This window comes from Mustela erminea, chromosome 5, assembly GCF_009829155.1.
Source record: "Mustela erminea isolate mMusErm1 chromosome 5, mMusErm1.Pri, whole genome shotgun sequence".
NCBI classification, from domain to species: Eukaryota; Metazoa; Chordata; class Mammalia; order Carnivora; family Mustelidae; genus Mustela; species Mustela erminea.
In genome coordinates this window covers 46926774-46949464 of record NC_045618.1, presented here as the reverse complement: position 1 = coordinate 46949464, position 22691 = coordinate 46926774, and the positions used below count along the sequence as shown (strand labels likewise).

The following is a 22691-nucleotide window of genomic DNA, read 5'->3' as shown; positions in this document are numbered from 1 at the left end:
TAAAGGGAAATGCCTGGGAATATACCTTGTGGCTTAGAGGCATAAGGGGCTTATCTATCTTTGCTTTCCTTTTTTACCCAGTGTAGCACTTTGTGCATAAAATCTGACTGACACAAATTTGTCCAAAAGTTACAAAAATATGGTCTTACCATTTAAAGAAAGTCAGGAGGCATAACTGTCTATGGACAATGACAGTTTAAAAAGCCACACGCCGTATAAATGACTTTCTTTTGCAGATCATTTAAAAACTAAAAATTGAAATCAGAAGGACTTGTTGAGAAAGGTAGAAGCATTCACTTGAGGAGGGTGTTGGGAGGTGATAATTTTCAAATTTGTGAAAAAGTGCTGAGTCAAAGATGACTCCTCAGCAGGCCACCAACAGGCTAGACAGCAGTGGCTCAGACTGCTAGAGCCCTCCTGTCCCTGGACACCTCTCTCAAGGACAACATGACATTTCTCACTATTATTCTTGTGAGTTGTTCAGATAACTTGTCTTTCAAAAGTATTTCATCTGATTTGTGCTTTTAAGAAATAAGTAGATGCTGGGGCGCCTGGGTGGCTCAGTGGGTTAAGCCTCTGCCTTTGGCTCAGGTCATGATCTCAGGGTCCTGAGATTGAGCCCCACTTTGGGCTCTCTGTTCAGCAGGGAGCCTGCTTCCTCCTCTCTCTCTGCCTGCCTCTCTGCCTACTTGTGATCTCTCTCTGTCAAATAAATAAATGAAATCTTAAAAAAAAAAAAAAGAAAGAAATAAGTGGATAATTTGACTAGATTTCTACTAAATTTCAGTTTGTGGCTCAAATACACTGGAGTGTCATTCTAACACCATTGCACAATGAATAGAACTTGGTAATGTGTGCTGCTTTGTGGCACATCCAAAGAGTTTCTAAAGAATGATAAATCCCTGGTGGAAGGCTTTCTCACCCATAAGGAGGCCCCGTGGCATAGATATCAAGACCACTTTATAGAAGGCTCCAGGTTTTCACTTAAAGACATGGGAAATTTCTGGTATAGCAATTAAAGGTAAATAGATTTAACAGGTGGAGAGGATTAGGCTGTACAATAGCTTGAGCTTCCAGAGCTTTAAACTGTTATGGTTTCAGAGTTTTCCTTCATGCACCATTCAAACCATAGTATTTAAAAATAACTTTTAAGAAAAAAACCAGATACAGTTTCAGGTGTAAAAAATGGCATAATTTCAGAAATGGCATGAGGCCCAACATCTAAGCCACATTTTTCTATGTGGCCCAGGTCTGCACTGTTAGACTCCCTTGCCCAAATCACATTTAGGGTTTAAGTTTGTTTAACTGTGACTATAGTGACATATGCGTGGGATGTTGAGAGAACTCAAGATAGGACTGGTAAGGGCTCTGAGGTATTTAAAGTCACTTCCTGAGAATACAGTCAAATACTCTTATTGTTTTTCTACTGCATTTTTAAAAAAATTTTATTTATTTGACAGAGAGAAATCACAAGTAGGCAGAGAGGCAGGCAGAGAGAGAGAGAGGGGAGGAAGCAGGCTCCCCGCCACGCAGAGAGCCCAACGCGGGGCTCGATCCCAGGACCCTGGGATCATGACCCGAGCCGAAGGCAGAGGCTTTAACCCACTGAGCCACCCAGGCGCCCCTCTACTGCTTTTTAATATGTTCTTTCATAAAGTGTGTTCTTTGAAAAAAGAGTGTTCTTTGATTTAAAAAACAACCAAAACTTCAAACCTTTTCAACTTTTGAAACTTCTAAGAATCCCAGTCGGTAAACTATGCTTGTAACTATACATCCATAATATTTTCTTATTTTTTTAAAAGATATATTTATTTGAGAGAGAGAGAGTGCACAGGAGTGGGGGGAGGAGGGGAAGAGGGAGAGAGTTTGGAGCAGACTCCCTGCTGAGAAGGGAAGGAGTCCTACCTTGCAGGTTCAATCCTACCACCCATGGGATCATGACCTAAGCCAAAACCAAGAGCCTGATGCTTAACCTACTGAGCCACCCAGGTGCCCCATATGTCCATGATATTTTAATTGGCAAAGGTAGATAAAATATTTGCATTTTTTTCCTGCCAATTAAAAGAGCAATTTTTCTTTTAAAGATTTTATTTATTTGCGAGAGAGAGAGAGAACACACAGGCAGGCAGAGAGGCAGGCAGAGGCAGCAAGAGAAGCAGGCTCCCTGATGAGCAAGGAGCCCTACGTGGGACTGGATCCCAGGATCCTGGGATCATGACCTGAGCTGAAGGCAGATGCTTAACGACTGAGCCACCCAGGCACCCCTAAAAGAGTACTTTTTGTTGTGCCTCAAAGAGTAATTGACTAGATAGGTCTCACAGGGATTAAAACCCATGAAAGGCTAAATCTGCATCCAGAGAGAACGGGAGGTTTGCAATTGGATTTTTTTTTTAACAGTTTTATTGAAATATAATTGACACACAGGGGACTGCACATAGCTAAAGTGTGGAACTTGCTAAGTATGACATAGGTATACACCTATGAAACCATCATCACAGTCTAGATAGTGGACATATCTATCATCCCCCAAATTCTCTTGTGGCCCCATATACCATAATCTCTCCCTTGCAATCACTGACTGGCCTATAGCCATACCCTCACACTGGGGATAAAAACACTGTGGGTGACACAGGCACCGGGAAGAAGGAGCCAGCCTGGCAAAGATATTTAATTTTTGGTTATATGGAGTGAAAAACTCCATGCATGTAGGATATATTTAAAAATAAATGTATCGACTCAGTATTTCAAATAAAAAACCATCTTGATCTTTTGATCTTTATAACTTTATAGAATGTTTAATTATTTTAAATGTGGCAAAAACTTGCTTCCTTCTTTCTTTCCTTTTTTTTTTTACAACATTCCTCACACAAGAGTGATTTTTAAAACAAAATTTACCCAGAGCTGTAATCACTTATTTTTTAATGAAAATTAATAGTATCAATTAGACATGCACTTAGAATAGTTGAACATAAAGGGAGAGGCACATTGTCTGGGCCATTTTGGAGCAAAGGTTTACAAGACCATAGAGCATATTTTATGGTCAGAGAGCACAATTTTTCAGTGCTAAAAATTAATTGGTCCTATATTAGTACTTTTCATTATTATGTGTTAACTATCTGAGCTAAAAAGTTACACTAGTTCTTATTTCTTGGGTGGTGGTTTCTAAACTTATATGGAATGGTCCACTGAACACTTCAATGGGACCAAACAATCCTACTGATCACCAAACTCTTTTACAATTTTGGGGAGGAAACTCACCTGATACCTTAAAAAAAATACATGGTTTATAAAGTAGAATAAGAGTTATTGTTTACTGGGTAGAGTTTCAGTTTGGGATGATGAAGAAGTTCTAGTGATGGCTGCATAGCAATGTGAATATACTTAATGCCACTGAACTGTACACTTAGAAATAGTTAAAATAGTACATTTTATGTAATGTATAATTATCCAAATAAAAACATAAAAATTGATGTGATAGCAAATTTCACTAGAAAATGCACAGCTAAGCACTTAAAAATACATTTGGAACTACAACATCAATAAACTACACACTCATGGGGCACCCAGGTGGCTTCGTGGGTAGATCATTCAACTCTTGATCTCAGGGTTGTAAGTTCAAGCCCCATGCTGGGGGAAGGTATTGCTTGAAAATAAAATCTTAAAAAAAAAAACTACACACTTATAACGGTACATATTATTTTCCTTAGTAGCACATTGTACAAAAATGGTTAAGAATTGGGACGCCTGGGTGGCTCAGTTGGTTAAGCAGCTGCCTTCGGCTCAGGTCATGATCCCATTGTCCTGGGGTCGAGTCCCACATCAGGCTCCTTGCTCGGCGGGGAGCCTGCTTCTCCCTCTGCCTCTGCCGGCCATTCTGTCTGCCTGTGCTCGCTCTCTCCCTCTCTCTCTCTGACAAATAAATAAAATCTTTAAAAAAAAAAAAAATGGTTAAGAATGACTGACTGGGGGCGCCTGGGTGGCTCAGTGGGTTAAGCCGCTGCCTTCGGCTCAGGTCATGATCTCGGGGTCCTGGGATCGAGTCCTGCGTCGGGCTCTCTGCTCAGCAGGGAGCCTGCTTCTCTCTCTCTCTCTGCCTGCCTCTCTGTCTACTTGTGATCTGTCAAATAAATAAATAAATAAATCTTAAAAAAAAAAAAAAAGAATGACTGACTGGATTACCACTTGAAATAAAAAAACCCCACACCATTAAATGTACTTATTAAATAGCACTGATTAGGCAACTATAAGTTACACTAAGAAGACATACAAAACACTTAGAAACAACTTACATTATTTAACAATTTTCAGTGAAAGTAGTATTTTTCTGTATACAGTCTTATGTGATTGATGCTCATATATTTTTATAAGGAAACTGAAGATCAGAACATATAATTTGACCAGCTTAGTGTTAAATAGGCTCAACTTTAGGTTCTTTTGTTTTACTTGAAATCCAGTTCTTTGGCCCATATATTGCCCAAAATATAGACACAGATGTCATACTGCAAACTGTGCCCAACTTCCTTGCTCTAATGGCTTTCAGTTGCAATTACAGTAAAATCTGATCTTGTTTCTTATTTTCTTAGGCCCTGGGGGAATAGGCCCTCATTCACCTCTCCAGATTCATTCCAGGCTCCTCTTTATACTTTAGATTTTCCAGCACCAGACTCCACTCAGTTCTAATAGCCAAGGTCCTTATTACCACAGATCCTTTGCACAGCCATTCCCTCTGCCTTAAACAATTCCCTAGGCCATTTCTCACATTACTGACTCCTCATCCCTCAGATGAGCCTTTCCTGACACTCTGTTGTTGTTCTTTTTTAACCTATCCTGTTATTTGCTCTCCTAGGATTCTGTTCATCACCTTTGTACATGGTTTCTTCCAAAATGTGTGAAGTATTTATTGTCCCTCTTTTTCCAACCAGTCAGTTCCATGAAAGCAGACCTTTTTCAGTTTCCCTCATGGCTATTTGCATTTCCACCAATGTTTATTGACTGACCGACTGACTGAATATGATGGAAGAAATGGAGATAGGAAATAGAGCTGTAAACTTGGTTAGTAAAAGGGATAAATGGGATAAAAGGGACAAATATTCTGCACAATCAAGAAAGTTGATTTGAGGGGCGCTTGGGTGGCTCAGTGGGTGAAGACCTCTTCCTTCGGATCAGGTCATGATCCCAGGGTCCTTGGGATTGAGCCCCGTATCCGGCTCTCTGCTCAGCAGGGAGCCTGCTTCCTCCTCTCTCTCTGCCTGCCTCTCTGCCTACTTGTGATCTCTGTCTGTCAAATAAATAAATAAAATCTTAAAAAAAAAAGTTGATTTGAAACTAGAGGGACTTTTAGGGTCCTTCATTTGACCATGGAATAATATCTAACATTCATTGAGTACTTTCAGGCACTACGCTAAGCACTTCACATGTATTACACAATTTAACCTCAGAACAACCCTGTTGCTGTAATCAACCTTTATTACTCTCATTTCTCAGAGGCAATTTGCCAACAGCCACTAATGGTGGAGCCAAAGCCAGGTTTAAGTAGGCCATATCCCATCAATCCAATGTAATCAACACCCCTTCAGTCAACAATAGTAGTTTTATCAACGTACTTTCAGAGAACCCCCCTGAATTCCCCATTTTACCTGACCTTCAGAATCTTGGGACCGAAACCTACTAGGTGGTTGCTAACCCCTCAGGGGTTTTCTGGGGGAATCTGAGCGCTCCTGGTGTAGGAGCAGCCGCTCAAACGGACGCGTGATGCTCTGGCTGGGCAATGTCAGGACGGTCGGGGCTGCTGGGGAGGAAGGAGGAAGCAGGTCAGTTGGCCCAAGACGGATCCTTGACCCTCGGGGTGGTGAAAGGGGAAGGGAAGGTGTTTCTCACCCACGCCCGCCTCAGGCTCGGGATCTCCCGACCGCAGGGGGAACCAGCGCACATTTCCTCAACTACTGCTCGCGTCACTGGTCAGGGCGGCTCAGCCCCGCCCACCTTCTCCGCCCTGCTCAGCGTCAGGCGCTAGGACCCCACACAGCTCAACCCGTCCCCGCCCCGCCCCCTGGGGCTGAGCCTGGCTCGTGATTGGTGCTTGTGCGCAGCGATCCCCGCCCCCGCCCCCTCCGTCACTGCCAAGATGGCACCAGTCGCAGCCGCGGCGGCCGCGGCGGCTGGAGCCAGAGAAGGAGGCGGAGGCAGCGGCGGCTGCGAGGGGAGGGGGAGTCCCGTCTGACTGAGACGGCAGGCCTGGGCGGGCGGGGGTGCCGCGCAGGGCGGAGCGCGGGGCTGGGGATGAGCTAAGCGGGTTTAGAGCGCCGCGGCATTCAGTCCCTCGTGTCCCGCCGCCGTCTGGAAGGGACTGGGCACCACTCTCCAAGCTCGACCCGCTGCTCGCGCTGGAGCCAGCGGTGAGGTGAGTGCGGGGGTGGCGGCGCGGACAGCGGTGGCATGTGGAGCTGTCACGGCCCCGAGTGGTGACAGCCGTGGTCGCGGGAGCGGGGTCGGCCGGGCTCGGAGAGGTGGCGTGGATGGCCGCGACCTCCGCCCGGGGGCTTCTCAGAGCCGGACGGTCCTCGGCGGACTGGGTCCGCTCCGGGCTGGCGCGGCGGTATTGAGAGGAGCGCCCGCACCTCTGTGTCGGACGCGTGGGGGGCTCCGGTGTTTTCATTCCAGATTTTCTATTCCGGGCTGGTTCGGGGCTCTTGTTGTTAGGAGGTGGGGGTGGGGTGGGGGCGGGGGCGGTGAGAGGGGAGGTCCTGAGCTGGGATTTTGACAAGCTCGTTACGTAAGACGGAGGTGGCCTTCCGGAATCCCACCTGCTCGATATTTTAAACAGGCGGCCGCGGGAGCCTGGAGGGCCCCCAGAGGCCCGGTTTTCCTCTCAGGGGTCTGCTTAGCCAACCCTAGCCACCGTGGGTCGGGTTAGCGTTCAAGTTGGTCAGTTGCATTTTGTGTGTGTGTGTGTGTGTGTGTGTGTGTGTGTGTGTGCGCGCGCGCGCCCTCGCGCGCGCTCGTGTGTGTGTCTGTTTTTGCGGGGGGAAGGGGGTAAATGTTTCTGGTCGCCACCATTCCCTTTGAAGTTTATCGCTTTCGTGGGGGGCGGGGGGGGGAGGAGAAAAAGGAAAAAAGCTTGTGACCCAAAACTGGGTCGCAGCGACAGCTTTTCATTATCGTGCTTGTAAATGACAGATGTGTTGGAAGATTTTTGTTATTGTTCCAGAGTGCTTTTAATTCAAACGTATGGTTACGCCTGGAGGCTTAGAGAAGGGTTTTTGTCTTACAGGACAGTTATTTGTTGTTTGCAACAGCAGGACAGACATCAGTCAACAGGCATGTATTTATTTGAGGAGAAAACGCGTGTCAGCCAGCTAGAGACTCGTGAGGACAGAAATTGTATTACTCCGTGAATATGTTATTCTTTCAAACGCATTGTACATTAATTAAAATAATAGTCCAAGTGTGTAAAAAGCAATTTTACAAGATTGCAAGCTGTTGTTTGGTATATAGTCTCTATTTTCTGCTTGCTTTAATCTACCTCTTCTCTCCTCTTGGGGAAAGGAGGCGGAGACACCTGTAAACAGCGTAGCCCAGGTTACACTAATCTATTGTAGTACATTTGAGATCATTGTAAAAAGTAGTCTCTGGGGGACCTAAGATTAGGTGGTAAGTAAGGACTCTTGGGCAAGTTATTCAGTTTATGTTTAGAGTAGATCTGGGATCCAGCTTTTGAAAACTTAAGTATAAAGAATTTCTGAGCTATTTGAACCCTGTTTGAACTTGTAATGAAATAAAAGATTACATTTGGCTTCTCTTATGGGTACTTTGTTTTGTTTTGGCCAGAATTAAACATTCTGGACAACTTTTACTTCATTTTCACAATTTCCCTTTGAACTGCAGCTCTCAGTAGTCCAGACTACCATATATCATGCCATCATCATCATTATATATATGTTACATAATTTTTTTTTCTGAATGATCAAAGATAGACTTACTTCATTGTGGAATTTTTAAAGAATGTACTTTTTAGGAAAATTAGTTGATCTTGACACCAGCCCAATAGAAATAAAATAAGAGTAAATTTTGGCCTGAGTTTTAAATTTATGTACACAAATTTACACTTTAGAAAACTGGTGAAGCGAAATACATTTTTTGTTTGTGCAAGAGAGCCAGGAAGCTGATGCTGATTTGTTCTGAACTTTTCCACATGAATTACCACTGGCTTAAATAGTTATTGATTCTTAAGCTCCTGGAGCTGTTGGCCTATTTATGGCAGTCTGAATAATATTTAGAATAATTGGAAAGCTATAAGAAGGAATAAAGTATATGAAATTTATTAATTCATTCAAAAATAAAAATCATGGCAGAATTGTAAAAAAACACAACTTATTTTTTCATTGAGTGATACTATTTACACTACCTTTTTGTTTCCAGAATTCTTCTAAATAGTCTACCTACTATGGAAACCTAGATTTAAGCACTGATACAGATAGAGATGTATAATACAAATCTTGTATCATTCCTATTTAAATTGATGGCTCATTCCAAGTGGAAAGCAAAAGTGGCTCTAGCAGAAAAATTGACTGGTTATTCTTGTCCTCTCTGGTGTCAGAGGCTTATCTTGGGGCTTTCCTCTTTCTTACCAGATGTGGAAGATGAGACAGACTGAAGGAAAGCTGATAAAAAAAACTTCCTCTTTGTTTAATACCCTAGATTATTGATCATTGCTTAGTAGAATTTGTGAGTTGGGGAGAAATGAAGCATTCTATGCTTTATTAGTGTGTATCCTAGTTATCACTTTTGAATTCTAAAACAGCAGTGTAGAACTTTATACGTAAAAGGATTAATTTATATAGTTTTTTACTGTAGAAGGGAAAAATTTATAATAGTCAAAATGCCATATAATAGAGGAATAGTGAAACAAGTGATAATCCATGTGGTAAATGCAGTTTTTAAGGGTCCCATTTTCAGGAATATTTACTGACATGAGAAAGTACAGTATAGTGTTGAGAGAAAAGTAAGAATATAAAGAATATACTTTTGTTATTATTTATAGTATATCACATATACATGGCAAGAAAATTGGCAGGAAATAAATTTTTTTAAGATTTTATTTATTTGAGAGAGAGAGCGAGAGAAAGCATGAGCCGAGAGAGAGGCTTTTGGAGAGGGAAAGGCAGACTACTCGCTGAGCAGGGAGCCCAACACGGGGCTCCATCCCAGGACTCTGAGATGATGACCTGAGCTGAAGGTAGATGTTCAACCGACTGAGCCACCCAGGCACCTCAGAAATAAAATATTAAAAGGTGTCTGGTTGATGGGATGATAGGAAGTGTTTATATTTTGTCCTATCTTCTGAATAGTATTACTGTAGTAATGACAAGAGTGACATTAAAAGGTTTTAAGGGTCATAGGAGAAAATCCCCCAAATCCCACAAAACCACTACTCCAATGGGAAGACTATCTTACGATTCATTATTAGAAAGCTAACTCAAAGTATGGTGCTTATGCAGTATGCAATAATGGAAGGAGCTAATAATTTTAGGTGAAGGCACTCTTCTGGTTACCAGCACCAACCTCCAGTGGTTTTACATATGTAGCTGTTTCTATTAATGCACATTGTTACTCTCCAACCTCTTTTCTATTTGGATCTTACACCCAAACTGTTTTATATTGATAGTGCCACCTGTTGATGGATTGCCTGACTGAGTCTTTCCCTCTTCACCCCATCAGTCAATAGATAGCAGTCTTGGAATGTTTATGAGGTGGCAGGTATTTTGCTAGTCACTGAAGATACAGAGGTAAATGGAACATCATTTCTGTCCTGAAACTCTGGCTGAGAACCCTTTCTTCTGTGGGCCAGCAGTGCATACCGTGTACTCTGCTTTTCCTGTTCACTGCTCATGGCCTGGCACCGCAGTCAGTATCTTTTTGATGGTGCTCATATCCTCTTTTAACTTTCTTTATGGGAAAATGTTTCGAGGTCCAAACAACCAATTTACAAATAAGGTTTTGGAACATTACTTGATTGTATGTTGGAGAATCTTGTATTCAGAAGGACTGCTGTTACTGTTATTTTCAAAGTGTGTGATTCTCAGTGCCTTGTTTCCTTCTTTTAAAAAGCACAAAAAGTAGAAACCAGTAGGGAGAAGAGATAAACTATCAAGAAAAATATCAAGGGAGTTTTCCTGCTGTTGCTATACTTTATTCACTAAAAATAGTGAGTCATCAAAATGTATAGTAAGAGAAACTATTTCTGCTGTACTTTTAGTATCTCTTTGAATCCATTTAAAAATGCATTTGCCATGTATATATATACATAAATTCACAGTTTACCTGTTTTCATTTCCAAATAAAAGCTGAAATAGGAGATTGGAAATTTCTTAAATTTCTTTTTATTTTTATGGTAATATTTTATAGATGATACATTTTCTTGAAAAGCTTTAAAGATACAAAAAAAGTAGTAAGCACACATAATACTCATCATACAAAATGTTAACGTTTTTTCATTTTTGTTTCAGATATATTTTTAATATAAAAAAACTATGTATATTGGGGTGCCTGGGTGGCTCAGTCAGTTAAGCCTCTGCCTTTTGCTCAGGTCATGATCTCAGGGTGCTGGGATTGAGCCCTGCACTGGGCTCTCTGCTCAGCAGGGAGCCTACTTCCCCATCTCCTTTCTCTGCCTACTTGTGATCTCTTTCTCTATCAAATAAATGAATAAATTCTTAAAAAACAAAACAAAACTATGTATATCATAGTTATCACACTGAATGCTTAAAGAGCAGATAGAACTTTATACTGTACTTGAACATCTCTGATAAAGTTAAAGTCCTTTTTGTACTCCTCAGTTTCATCCTCCCTCCATCCCTCTTCATAGCCCCTCCCAAAGGCAATTGTTATGATAAATTTGATGTGTATCCTTCTGTTTTGCCTTTTAATAAACTTGACATATGAACAGTACAAGACATTGCCTTCAATGCTTTTGGAGAGCTGTGGACTTTGGGGCCATACTCCCTTGATTTAAACCTGGACTCTGCTACTTAATAGTTTTGTGACCTTAGGAAAATTTTTAAATCTTCCATGCCTCCTCATCTATCAGATAGGGATAATAGATCTGCCTACCTCATAAGGTTGTTGTAGAAAGCAAATGAGTCTATATAAGGTGCTTAAAACTGTGCCTGCTCCCCTCCTATTTAAAAAAGATTTATTTATTTATTTGACAGGCAGAGATCACAAGTAGGCAGAGAGGCAGGCAGAAAGAGACCGGGGAAAGCAGACTTTCCGCTGAGCAGAGAGCCTGATGCAGGGCTCATCCCAGGAGCCTGAGATCTTGACCTGAGCGGAAGACAGAGGCTTAACCCACTGAGCCACCCAGGTGCCCGCCCCCCCAACTTTTTTAAAGTGCTGGCTAATTTAAGCAGCTGCTGATAGGATTTTATCATGGTATACATATTTTGAAACTTTAAATTTTTACCCCCCTCTGCCATTCTTCTTGGCCCTTGTAGGTCTAGCTCATTTGTGTTGACTGGTGTGTAGTGTTCCACAAGAGGATATACTGCAATTTATCAAGTACTCTATTAATGAATGCTGATTGTTTTCATTTTTAATATTTTATAACAGTGCCTTGTGAACATCCTTGTATCTCCTGAAGCACACATACCAGTGTTTCTCCAGATCATGTATCTGATCATCAAGTTGCAGGGTCTTAAGATATATGTATCTTTCTCTATACAGAATATTTATATGATATTGACAGACATTTTCTCTTCCTCCATACCAACAGTTAATGTTGTCAGAATTTTTTTTTCCAATCTGATTGGTGTGAAATGGCATTTCATTTTCTATTTTTATTTCCTTTCATCTTTTCTTATATGTGAGCATTTTTGGTTGTCTCTTGAGTGATTTGCTTGTACCTGTCCTTTACGCATTTTTCTTCTCTTGGGCTGTTTTTTGTACTGCGCTGTAGGAGGTTTTTTTTTTTTTGTTTAATGTATTCAAGATATTTACAAATGTTAGTGAAGTTTGTTTGTTGGTAAAGTTTGTTTGTATTTGTGTTTTGAAGTTTCCAAATTTCTTGAACAATGACCATTATGGACCTAAGTTATTGTGAATTTTACACTATAGTATATTATTAACCAACTTTACAATGTACTTTATTAAAATATGTATCTATGTTCTTCTCTTCCTGAAACTATGAGGAAATGTAATATACTGTAAATATATTTTACCTAAAACTATTTAAACTTTTTGGACTTCAAAAGCCAGGTAGAATTTTTATTAATATAATTAGTACCACAATTTTTCTTTCATCCAAAATATGAGTCCTCTGGAGGAGAGTTTCTGCTTCAAAAGTGCTTACCAACTAAGGAATAAGAATGTGCACATATTAAATGACCATAGGCACTTACATGTACAATATGGTAAAGTATTCATCAATGTTGAGATTGTTTTGCACAGTACTAACTGTATTTCTGTTTTTGTCCAACCTACTATATGACTTAAAGGACCAAAATCAATCTGATTAAGATAATAGCTTCCCTATTATTATCATTTTAAATAAACTTAATTTGGAGTAGTTTTATATTTGTAGAAAAGTTGCAGGGAGTTACCATGTACCCTGTACCCAGTTTTCCCTGTTGTTAATATCTGACATTTCTTTGTTACATTTGTTACAACCAAGGAACCAATATTGGAACATTACTATTAACTAAAGTCCATATTTTACTTGGAATCATTAGTTTTAACTAATGTCCTTTCTGGATTCCAGAATCCTGTCCATAATCCCACGGTACATTTAGTCGTCACGTGTCCTTTGTCTCCTCTGGGCGGTACTGGCTTTTTCAATTTTCCTTATTTTGATGGCCTTGACAGTTTTGAGGAGTTTGGGTCAGATATTTTGTAAAGTGTCCCCCCGGTTTGGGTTTGCATGATATTTTTCTCAGAGTTAGACTGGGGTTTGGGTTTGGGAAAGGACGACCACAGAGGTAAAATTCTATTCTACCTATATATCTATATCTATATTTATATCTGTATCTATATCTAAATATCAAGGGTACATACTATCAATATGACTTATCAGTGATATTTTTAACTTCAGTCACCTGTGGAAGCAATGTTTGTTTCTCTACTGTAAAATTTTCCCATACTTTACTTTTTGGAAGCATATCACTAAATGGAGACCATACTTAGTGGGTGGGGAATTAAGTTCCCACTCCTTGATGGGGAAGTATCAGCAAAATTATTTGGAATTCTTCTGTAAGGGAGATTTTTCTCTTCCCTCCATTTATTTATTTATTCAGTCCATATGGAGTCAAGGATACTCATTTTATAACTTTGGGTTATAATCCTTATACTACTTAATTTTGTTGTTTAGATTGTTCTACTTCTTTCATGTTAGTTCCTGTGACCAATAGGACATACACTATTGTTTTGTGTTTTTTAGCACTTCTTTACTTTCTAGTACTATAAGGTGCTCCAAACTCATCTGCGTATTCTCTGCCTCAGTCCTGCAATCAATCTTTCTCCAAGGATCCCTGGTTTCTTATATTAGAGAATATTAGAAACCAAGATCTGGGCCCTGGATGTGCTCATTGATGCCGGAATATCATTGTTTCTTGGCCTTCTCAGGGCACAGACCCAGGAAATGTATGTATGCATCTTAATCTACATTATACAAATATACAGCTATTTTTGTATCTATCCACATGTATCTATATGAAGCTAAACATGAATTTATACTCTTAATCTTTGACTCTACTTCAGTACCATCTGGTTCATTCTAACTGTACCTCCTTGCTTATGTATAACCTCCCTCTCCAAAAGTAAGAAACCTAACTCTCACCATCTGCCATTCATTTACTTATTTGGTCAGCCAGTCCTGTCATACATGTACAAGAGAAGCAACTGTACCAACTAGAGCATTTTCATGTATAGTTCTTTTGTCTTTAGTCTTAGAGTTTCCAGTCAAAGCACTGTTTTCCACAGTTATGTAGGTCAGAACTCTTCAGAATCTTTTTTCGCTTGTCCCCCATATTTTAGTTTTACTTTTTATAACTTAGTCTAAGTTACATAGTTATTACATCTTACCAGAAATTTATCAGAAAGTTATCAGATAAAGGGCTAGTATTCCCTTGCTTAATTATGGAGTCTTTGTTCTATATGGCCTTTTCCCAACCCACTTTTGTGGTAAAAAAATAAAAATTAAAAAATAAAATAATATAAAATCCAGTCGAAAGTGGTATTTCTTGAGGTTTAGCCAGAAAGTTATTCCTTTATTTGGTTGTTTGTTGATATCTTTATGATTTGGACTGAGAGTTTTTATAGCTTCAAAAATATTTTTTAATTTTTTATTAACACATAATGTATTATTAACCCCAAGAGTACAGGTCTGTGCATCGCCAGGTTTACACACTCCACAGCACTCACCATAGCACATACCTTCCCCAGTGTCCATAACCCCACCACTCTCTCCCTACCCCCCTCCCCGCCGGCAACCGTCAGTTTGTTTTGTGAGATTAAGAGTCTCTTATGGTTTGTCTCCCTCCAGATCCCATCTTGTTTCATTTATTCTTTTCCTACCCCCCAAGCCCCCCATGTTGCCTCTCAACTTCCTCATATCAGGGAGATCATATGATAATTGTCTTTCTCTGATTGACTTATTTCGCTCAGCGTAATACCCTCTAGTTCCATCCATGTGGTCGCAAATGGCAAGATTTCATTTATTTTTATTGCTGCATAGTATTCCATTGTATATATATACCACATCTTCTTTATCCATTCATCTGTTGATGGACATCTAGGTTCTTTCCATAGTTTGGCTATTGCAGATATTGCTGCTCTAAACATCCAGGTGCACATGCCCCTTCGGATCACAACGTTTGTATCTTTAGGGTAAATACCCAGTAGTGCGATTGCTGGGTCATAGGGTAGCTCTATTTTCAACTTTTTGAGGAACCACCATGCTGTTTTCCAGAATGGTTGCGCCAGCTTGCATTCCCACCAACAGTGTAGGAGGGTTCCCCTTTCTCTGCGTCCTCGCCAGCATCTGTCATTTCCTGACTTGTTAATTTTAGCCATTCTGACTGGTGTGAGGTGGTATCTCATTGTGGTTTTGATTTGTATTTCCCTGATGTGGAGCACTTTTTCATGTGTCTGTTGGCCACTTGGATGTCTTCTTTGCAGAAATGTCCATTCATGTCCTCTGCCCATTTCTTGATTGGATTATTTGTTCTTTGGGTGTTGAGTTTGATAAGTTCTTTAAAGATTTTGGATACTAGCCCTTTATCTGATATGTCGTTTGCAAATATATTCTTCCATTCTGTCAGTTGTCTTTTGGTTTTGTTGACTGTTTCCTTTGCTGTGCAGAGGCTTTTGAACTTGATGAAGTCCCAATAGTTCATTTTTGCCCTTGCTTCCCTTGCCTTTGGCAACTTCCTAGGAAGAAGTTGCTGTGGCTGAGGTTGAAGAGGTTGCTGCCTGTGTTCTCCTCAAGGTTTTGATGGATTCCTTTCTCACGTTGAGGTCCTTCATCCATTTTGAGTCTATTTTTGTGTGTAGTGTAAGGAAATGGTCCAGTTTCATTTTTCTGCATGTGGCTGTCCAATTTTCCCAACACCATTTGTTGAGAAGACTGTCTTTTTTCCATTGGACATTCTTTCCTGATTTGTTGAAGATTAGTTGACCATAGAGTTGAGGGTTTATTTCTGGGCTTTCTATTCTGTTCCATTGATCTATGTGTTATAGCTTCAAATATTTTTAATAGTACATGTTGAGGTGTGCCATTTAGTGGAGGATTAAAGATCATTACAAGTAAGCAAATATATAATTGAGTGCTCAGAAGGTACCTGTATTCTTACAATAATTTTATATGGATTAATTCATTTAATTTCTTCAAGAAGCCTGATGGGAGGAAGTACTTTATTACTTTGCCTCTTTTAAATATGAGGAAATTAAGACACTGAGAGATGAAGCAACTTGTCCAAGGTCACATAGCTAGTCCATGGCAGAGCTAGAATTTGAATGCAGCCAGTCCAACTGTGGAGCCTGCATTCTCAATCACTTTGCTATATTACCTCTAATTAAAGAAGAGAGCTTCAAAGAGTGGTAAAAGTTATGAAGGCCCCTTGACTTCCACTGTGCTGCCCTCTTTCGTTTATTCTTCTGCCTCTCCCATTAGAAGTGGTATTCTTGGGATTGGCTGATTGCTACTTCTCAGCCTTCACATTTTCCCTAGTAAGTCACAGTACCTCTGTGGTTTAGTTACTACATATCTTCCAATTATTCACCAAACTGTTTTCCCAGCATTATTATCTTTCCAGAGCATCAGATTATCTTATACAACCACTTACTTATCTTTACCTCAAACTCCGCTGTCCGAACTGAACTTACATACCTACTTGAAGTTTTGTTTTGATCTGTTATCTTCCAAAGACGTCATAATCTACTATGTAGTTCATCATCCCAGGAATTTAGGAGTCATTCATGATGCCTCCCCCTCTTTTTCATTCCCATCCATTCATTTACTGAATTCTGCTGGCTTTACCTCCTAAATATATTCTGAATCAGTCCCTCCCCTAGCATCCCTATTCTAACCACTGTCTTGTTAGGAACTACTTCCTTACTCTGTGGCTGGTGTTCCTATCTTCACTTTCATCTCGCTGAGGTTCACCTTCTCAGAATGCTAGACAGGTGTGTCTAAAATGCAGTTTGAAGATTTTTCATTGACTCCCCATTGTCAATTGGTTAAACTTGTCATTAAGTTTGAACATGGTTTGGCCTCTGACTGGTTCTCTAATCCTAACTCCTACAATTTCTGCTTTCCATTTTCCACTCTAGCCATACGGAGCTACTTTTTGAAGATTCCCTGAATGTATAACTATGTCTGAATTGTTGACCATTTCTTATGTAGCCCTTCTTGGAATAACTTCATTCTCTCCTTCCCTTTTGCTTTTGCCTGTCTAACTCTTCTGCATCTTTTAAGACTCAGCCTAGGGGCGCCTGGGTGGCTCAGTTGGCAAAGTGTCTGCCTTCAGCTCAGGTCATGATCTTGGCCCTGGGATCAAGCACCATGTAGGGCTCCCTGCTCAGAAGGGAGTCTGATTTTCCCTCTAACTCTGTGCACACTCTCTCTTTCTCAAATAAATAAATGAAATCTTAAAAAAAAAAAAAAAAAGACCCAGCCTAACAAGCATTACTTCCTCCAGAAAGCTGCCTCGGACCCAGACTCTTGGCTAGATATCAAGTCCCTTGTGAAATAATCTGTTAGTAACTATGTTATATCTCAGACACTAGAAACAGTGCCTGGCACAGCAAAGATACTCAATAAGAATTTGTTGAGAGAATTACTGTAGTGTTGGAAAGATCGTATAAGATGATTGGCTTTGGATCCAGAATGTCTGGGAATGAAACCTGGCTTCTCTATTTAACTACCTGTGTTCTCTGTCATCTCTGTTCTTCTCCTTTAAAATAGGAATAGTGAAATCTTCATAAGATTGTTGTGAAACTTTAATTAGTTAATGCAAGTAAATGCTCAGAACAGTGTCTGGCACTTAGTAAATATTCAATAAATACCCTATATATAGCTGTTATTGCTCCTAGAATGCTCTATGTATCTGTGTCCCCTCACCAATCTGGAATTAGCAAATGAATGAACAAACCAACTAATCCTGGGTTTTAAAGTGAAAGATAAATTACTAACTTTTCAGAATATAATGGTAAGTTGACCATGAGTCTTTCTAGTAGCTCCAACATTTGGTGTTTTGTTACAAATTGAAATTGGCATTAATGATGATTAGCATTTCTTAATTATATTTAATTATTTAAATTTCAGCACACTTAAAATTTTTTTTAATTCAGTTGACAGTGCTACATTAGTTTTGAGTGTACAAATGTGATTTGATTATCTATATGTTATACTATGCTCATCACGAGTGTAGCTACCATCTGTTACCATACAATGCTATTACAGTATCATTGACTATATTCCCTGTGCTGTGCCTTTTATTCCCATGACTTATTCATTCTATAACTGGAAGCCTGGGTCTCCCTCTCCCCTTCATCCATTTTTGGCGATCCCCCTAGTCTCTCCCCTTTGGCAACCGTAAGTTTGTTCTTTTGTTGTTGTTGTTCTTTTTTTCTTTTTTTATATTATGTTAGTCACTGTATGGTACATCACTAGTTTTTGATGTAGTGTTCTATGATTCATTGTTTGCATGTAAGTTTGTTCTATTTATAGGTCTGATTCTTTTTGTTTGTTCATTTCTGTTTTTTTTAAGCTCCACATATGAGTGAAATCATATGGTATTTGCTTTTCTCAGTCTGACTTACTGTACTTAGCAAAATATCCTGTAGGTCCATCCATGTTTCCCAAATGTCACAATCGCATCCATTTTTTTTTTTTTTACATTGAGATTCAATTTAGTTAACATATAGTGTATTATTAGTTTCAAGGGTAGAATTCAGTGATTTATCAGTTGAATGTCACACCCAGTGTTCATTACATCAAGTGTCCTCCTTAATGCCAATCACCTAGTTACCCTGCCCCCCCTACTCCCCTCCAACACTCAGTTTGTTCCCAATAGTTAAAATCTCTTATGGTTTGCTTCCCTCTCTGTTTTTATCTTATTTATCCTTCCCTTCCTCTGTGTTCATTTGTTTTGTTTCTTATATTCTACATACGAGTGAAATCATATGGTATTTGTCTTTCTCTGACTGACTTCTTTCACTTAGTGTAATAGCCTCTAGTTCCATCCACATCATTGCCAATCACATCCTTTTTTATGGCTGCATGATATTTGTGTGTGTGTGTGTGTGTGTGTGTATATATAAAACACCTACACCCACATGCCCCACATCTTTCCTTATCCATTCTTCTGTAGATGGACAGTTAGGTTTAGCATACTTTTCTTATTAATTATACTGTTTAAACTCTAACAGTGCCCTTTATTTCCTCTTAATTTTCACATACCCTATACTATAGCATTTAACCAGCCTTTTCTATTATGGGTTACGGTGTGAGGATGGAAGCTCTGCTAAGGTTAGGATTTTTATTAATTTGGGAGATAAACTAAAGCATGTTGTATAGAAAGACTGAACAAGGGGACACAATGGGGAAATTAGAAAACTTCTCAACTATTGAGCCAAACCTGCACAGTATCCCTTCTGTATTTGGTTTAAAATAAATTTACAGATAAAGTACTCATAATCAAACTTAATTTCAGTAAACATTCTAGAAGCAATAAAAGTTATTAAAAATTATGAATGCCTCTGCCTTCTTCCATTATTGTAAACAATTGAGAATTGTTTGCTTCAGATCTTTTTTATGGCAATCACTGCTCAATTTTTCATAAACCCTTCCTTTGACTCTACGTTTGTCCCTCATTTTTTTCTGAATGCCACAACTGTCTACATAATCTTGGCAAATTTGATAGAAGTACTGTTTGTTTTGTTTTGTATGTTTTTATCTCTGAACTTGCTGTTACATTTGTAGATTTTCCCAGTCTTGCTTAGTTTTGATTAGGTGAAACTGGTCAGTTTTTCTTATAAAAGTATGTTTTGAATTTAGGAATAGTATGTTACTGATATTCATTGTTCTTCCCTGTCCATATGAAAGTTGTTGCTAAAGAAACTAGTTGTGATTTTTTTAAAGCCCGAGTTGCCAAAGGGAACTTTTTGCTAACAAGCTAATATCAAAGAAACATGGAAAACCGAATATAAGAGTCTTATTTTGAAAACCAGTGTGTCATGTAATAGGGGTGCTATTGGGTAATGCTTCCTTTTTTTTTTTTTTTAATTTTTTTTTATTTGTTTATTTGACAGACAGAGATTACAAGTAGACAGAGAGGCAGGCAGAGAGAGAGAGAGAGGGAAGCAGGCTCCCTGCTGAGCAGAGAGCCCGATGCGGGACTCGATCCCAGGACTCTGGGATCATGACCTGAGCCGAAGGCAGCGGCTTAACCCACTGAGCCACCCAGGCGCCCCTTTTTAAAGGGGCACAGTCTTCAACCACTAATATTTTAGTTGAGGACTCTGAAGTGGTATGTTTTTAAAAGAAATACATATACGTGGGTGGGGAAAACTATATAATGATATATAGGCTTATTAGCTAGGTCTGGCTGTTATCGCCAGAAAAGATACAACTCTCATCTATTTTGTGGTCAAAATTGTAGTAAGCAGTATTATTTTTTTTGTCCAATAATATCTAAAATAATCCCTTTCCCTTAATATCTGGGTTCTTTCCTGTACTTTGAAATAGAACTTTATTCATACTGACTCACAGCTATGCTAAAGTTACATATATAGGCTGTCGTTTGAACCTGTTATGGTTACTGAATAGTTATTTTCTTTTCTTTTTTTTAAAGATTTTATTTATTTATTTGACAGAGATCACAAGTAGGCAGAGTGGCAGGCAGAGAGAGAGGAAAGGAAGCAGGCTCCCTGCTGAGCAGAGAGCCTGCCGTGGGGCTCGATCCCAGGACCCTGGGATCATGACCTGAGCCAAAGGCAGAGGCTTAACCCACTAGCCACCCAGGTGCCCCTAGTTTTTATTTTCTTAAGCTGAGGAGTGCCTAAAGATACCAATGTGACAACCATTTTTTAACACGAACTTTTTCCCCTCCTATGATTAACTGACCCTTGTGTATTCCTACTTGACCTCTTCTTTTTTGAGGTTTTTAAAATCAATCTTCTTTTGTTTGTAACTTACAAATCAAACTGAAACTAATGTTTAAAAAAAAAAAAGGAATTAATGTTAATGGCAAGGATGCTGGGGATTTCACAGTACCTGAAGATAGAAATGCAGATAGGCTTCGTGAGGGGAGGGGAACCAGGAACTGGAAGCTCATCAGCAACTCAGGAGACTGGTGTCTTACCACCCTGGGGCAGCATGATCTCTCTGCTTCTCTCTACTTGTCCGCTTCATTTTTCTTTAGCTACGTTTTGTTTTTTTACCATTATGCATAACCGAACAAGTCTTCCTACTCTTAAATTCATACATTCACTCATGATTCTGTGACCTTGGGTTTGAGGGAGTTTGAGGCTAGTGTTTTTGTATGGTCTAATCAGCTGTGGCAGATGAAACCAAGGTTTCACGGAACACTGCAGGCCCTATTTTTATGGTAGGGGAGGAGATGCAGGGTATACAACTCTGAGAAGAGAAGTATGTAAGCTAAGTAGGTATCTTAAAGGTGGTGATTACAAAGGAACACTAAATAATGTGAAATAAAATTAACATTTTTTAAATAAAAAGGAGACCACTTACTCATTGGCTTTATATAGCAGCCAGTGTAACAAAATTATTTCATTCCCAATCCATAGGTGATTATTTTGAAAGCTATAAAACTATCTACCTTTTTCAAATAAAAAGCAATGAGAGCTAATTTTTTAGCTTCTGCATACAGAATTTGATGTTTGAGTCATGCTATTTCATGAACACAAATAACCTTATATTAATAACATCATGAATACATGCCATTCTGTCTTCAGCAAGCATTTGCTGACTGCCTGTTCTCTGCTGGAGATTGCTAAAACAGGTATTTACAGAGATAGAGATATAATATTGCCTACTCTCAAAGAATCCTAATCTCATTGCGAAGAGTACACGTTCAAAGAAACGATTATAGTATTAATGTGAAAATCATAATGGAGATATGTACAGGATGCTCTTGAGAATAACAGTCTCTCCTTGAAAAAGGGGTTGGGGAAGGCTTCAAAAGGCAGGTCTCAAATATTATGCAGACCCAGGCCATTTTAACAAGGGCATTTTGGCAGAAAGAAATGAATTTGCAAAGGTAGTGTGGAGTTTGATATGACTGAAGTAAATTTTGAGACCATTCATTTTATGAAAGTGAAATGAAACTTTTTTCCTATTTGTCTTTCACATGGTCGTGGCTACCAGTTTCTTCAAAGGAAGATTACAGATTTTTAGAATATTCAGATCATTTTGTTCTATAACTTTGGTGTCACTTTTGAGAAAGTGACATGTTACTTTCTGTCACTGATCATTGTTTTCAGCCTCCTTTATCAGATTTTTCTTAGGTTTTGGTTAGTTTGTTAGTTTACTTTTATGATGTGTGTTTTTTTTTCCTATTCAAGCATAGATGTCCATACAGTAGATGACAGAAAATGCCAGAGCTTATAAAACTAATGAAGGTCATAGTTCTTATAAGAAGTAAAGGGTGAAAATAATACATAGTATAAGTCTAATATAATTTTAAAAGGTTAAACTCTAAAAATGACCTACACCACTACTGAAATTTTAGAATTTCTGAAGAAAGAGCACACATAACATGCATACATATACACACATATGTGCTATTACGTAAACATTTTACATCAGTGTTTTCTCTGGCAGAGTTGTACCTACCATTAGGCAAAAGGAGTGTAAGCAGTTGACACAATACCCTGTGCTTCACTACTCTTATCTGTTGGTTAATACCTTTACTTCTCTTTTCAATTCCTTTATCCACTCATTCATGATTCCTATACCTCCCCCACCACAAAGAACCAACCAAAAGTCCCCCCCAAACCCCAGAACTCCTTAGTTGACTGTTCTGAGAAGTGACTGAGGTAGGTGAGAAGAGTAGAGAAGAGGAAGGTGGTTGTGAGTGGGTGAGTGTTTTAGGCATGAGGTTCATTTTCATATAGCAAGCTCAGTAATGCCATCATCGTCACCTAGGTCACAAGTTTTATGACTGTTTCTGATCCTC

General features: G+C 39.3%; 1 protein-coding gene across 12 annotated transcripts in view; it reads left to right on the top strand.

Annotated features, from left to right (window-relative positions):
* Window positions 1-22691, top strand: part of DENND4A (DENN domain containing 4A) — a 144612-nt gene that overhangs the window by 9675 nt on the left and 112246 nt on the right. For 7 of the 12 annotated variants that reach the window (XM_032342915.1, XM_032342920.1, XM_032342914.1 and 4 more), the window contains exon 1: window positions 6103-6400. The exons of 1 other annotated variant lie outside the window; for it this stretch is intronic. The gene's annotated coding sequence lies outside the window, so the exon portion shown is untranslated. Of the gene's footprint in view, window positions 1-6101; window positions 6401-22691 lie in introns of those variants that run through there. 4 more of the 12 variants (XM_032342919.1, XM_032342917.1, XM_032342916.1 and 1 more) reach the window with 2 other exon arrangements.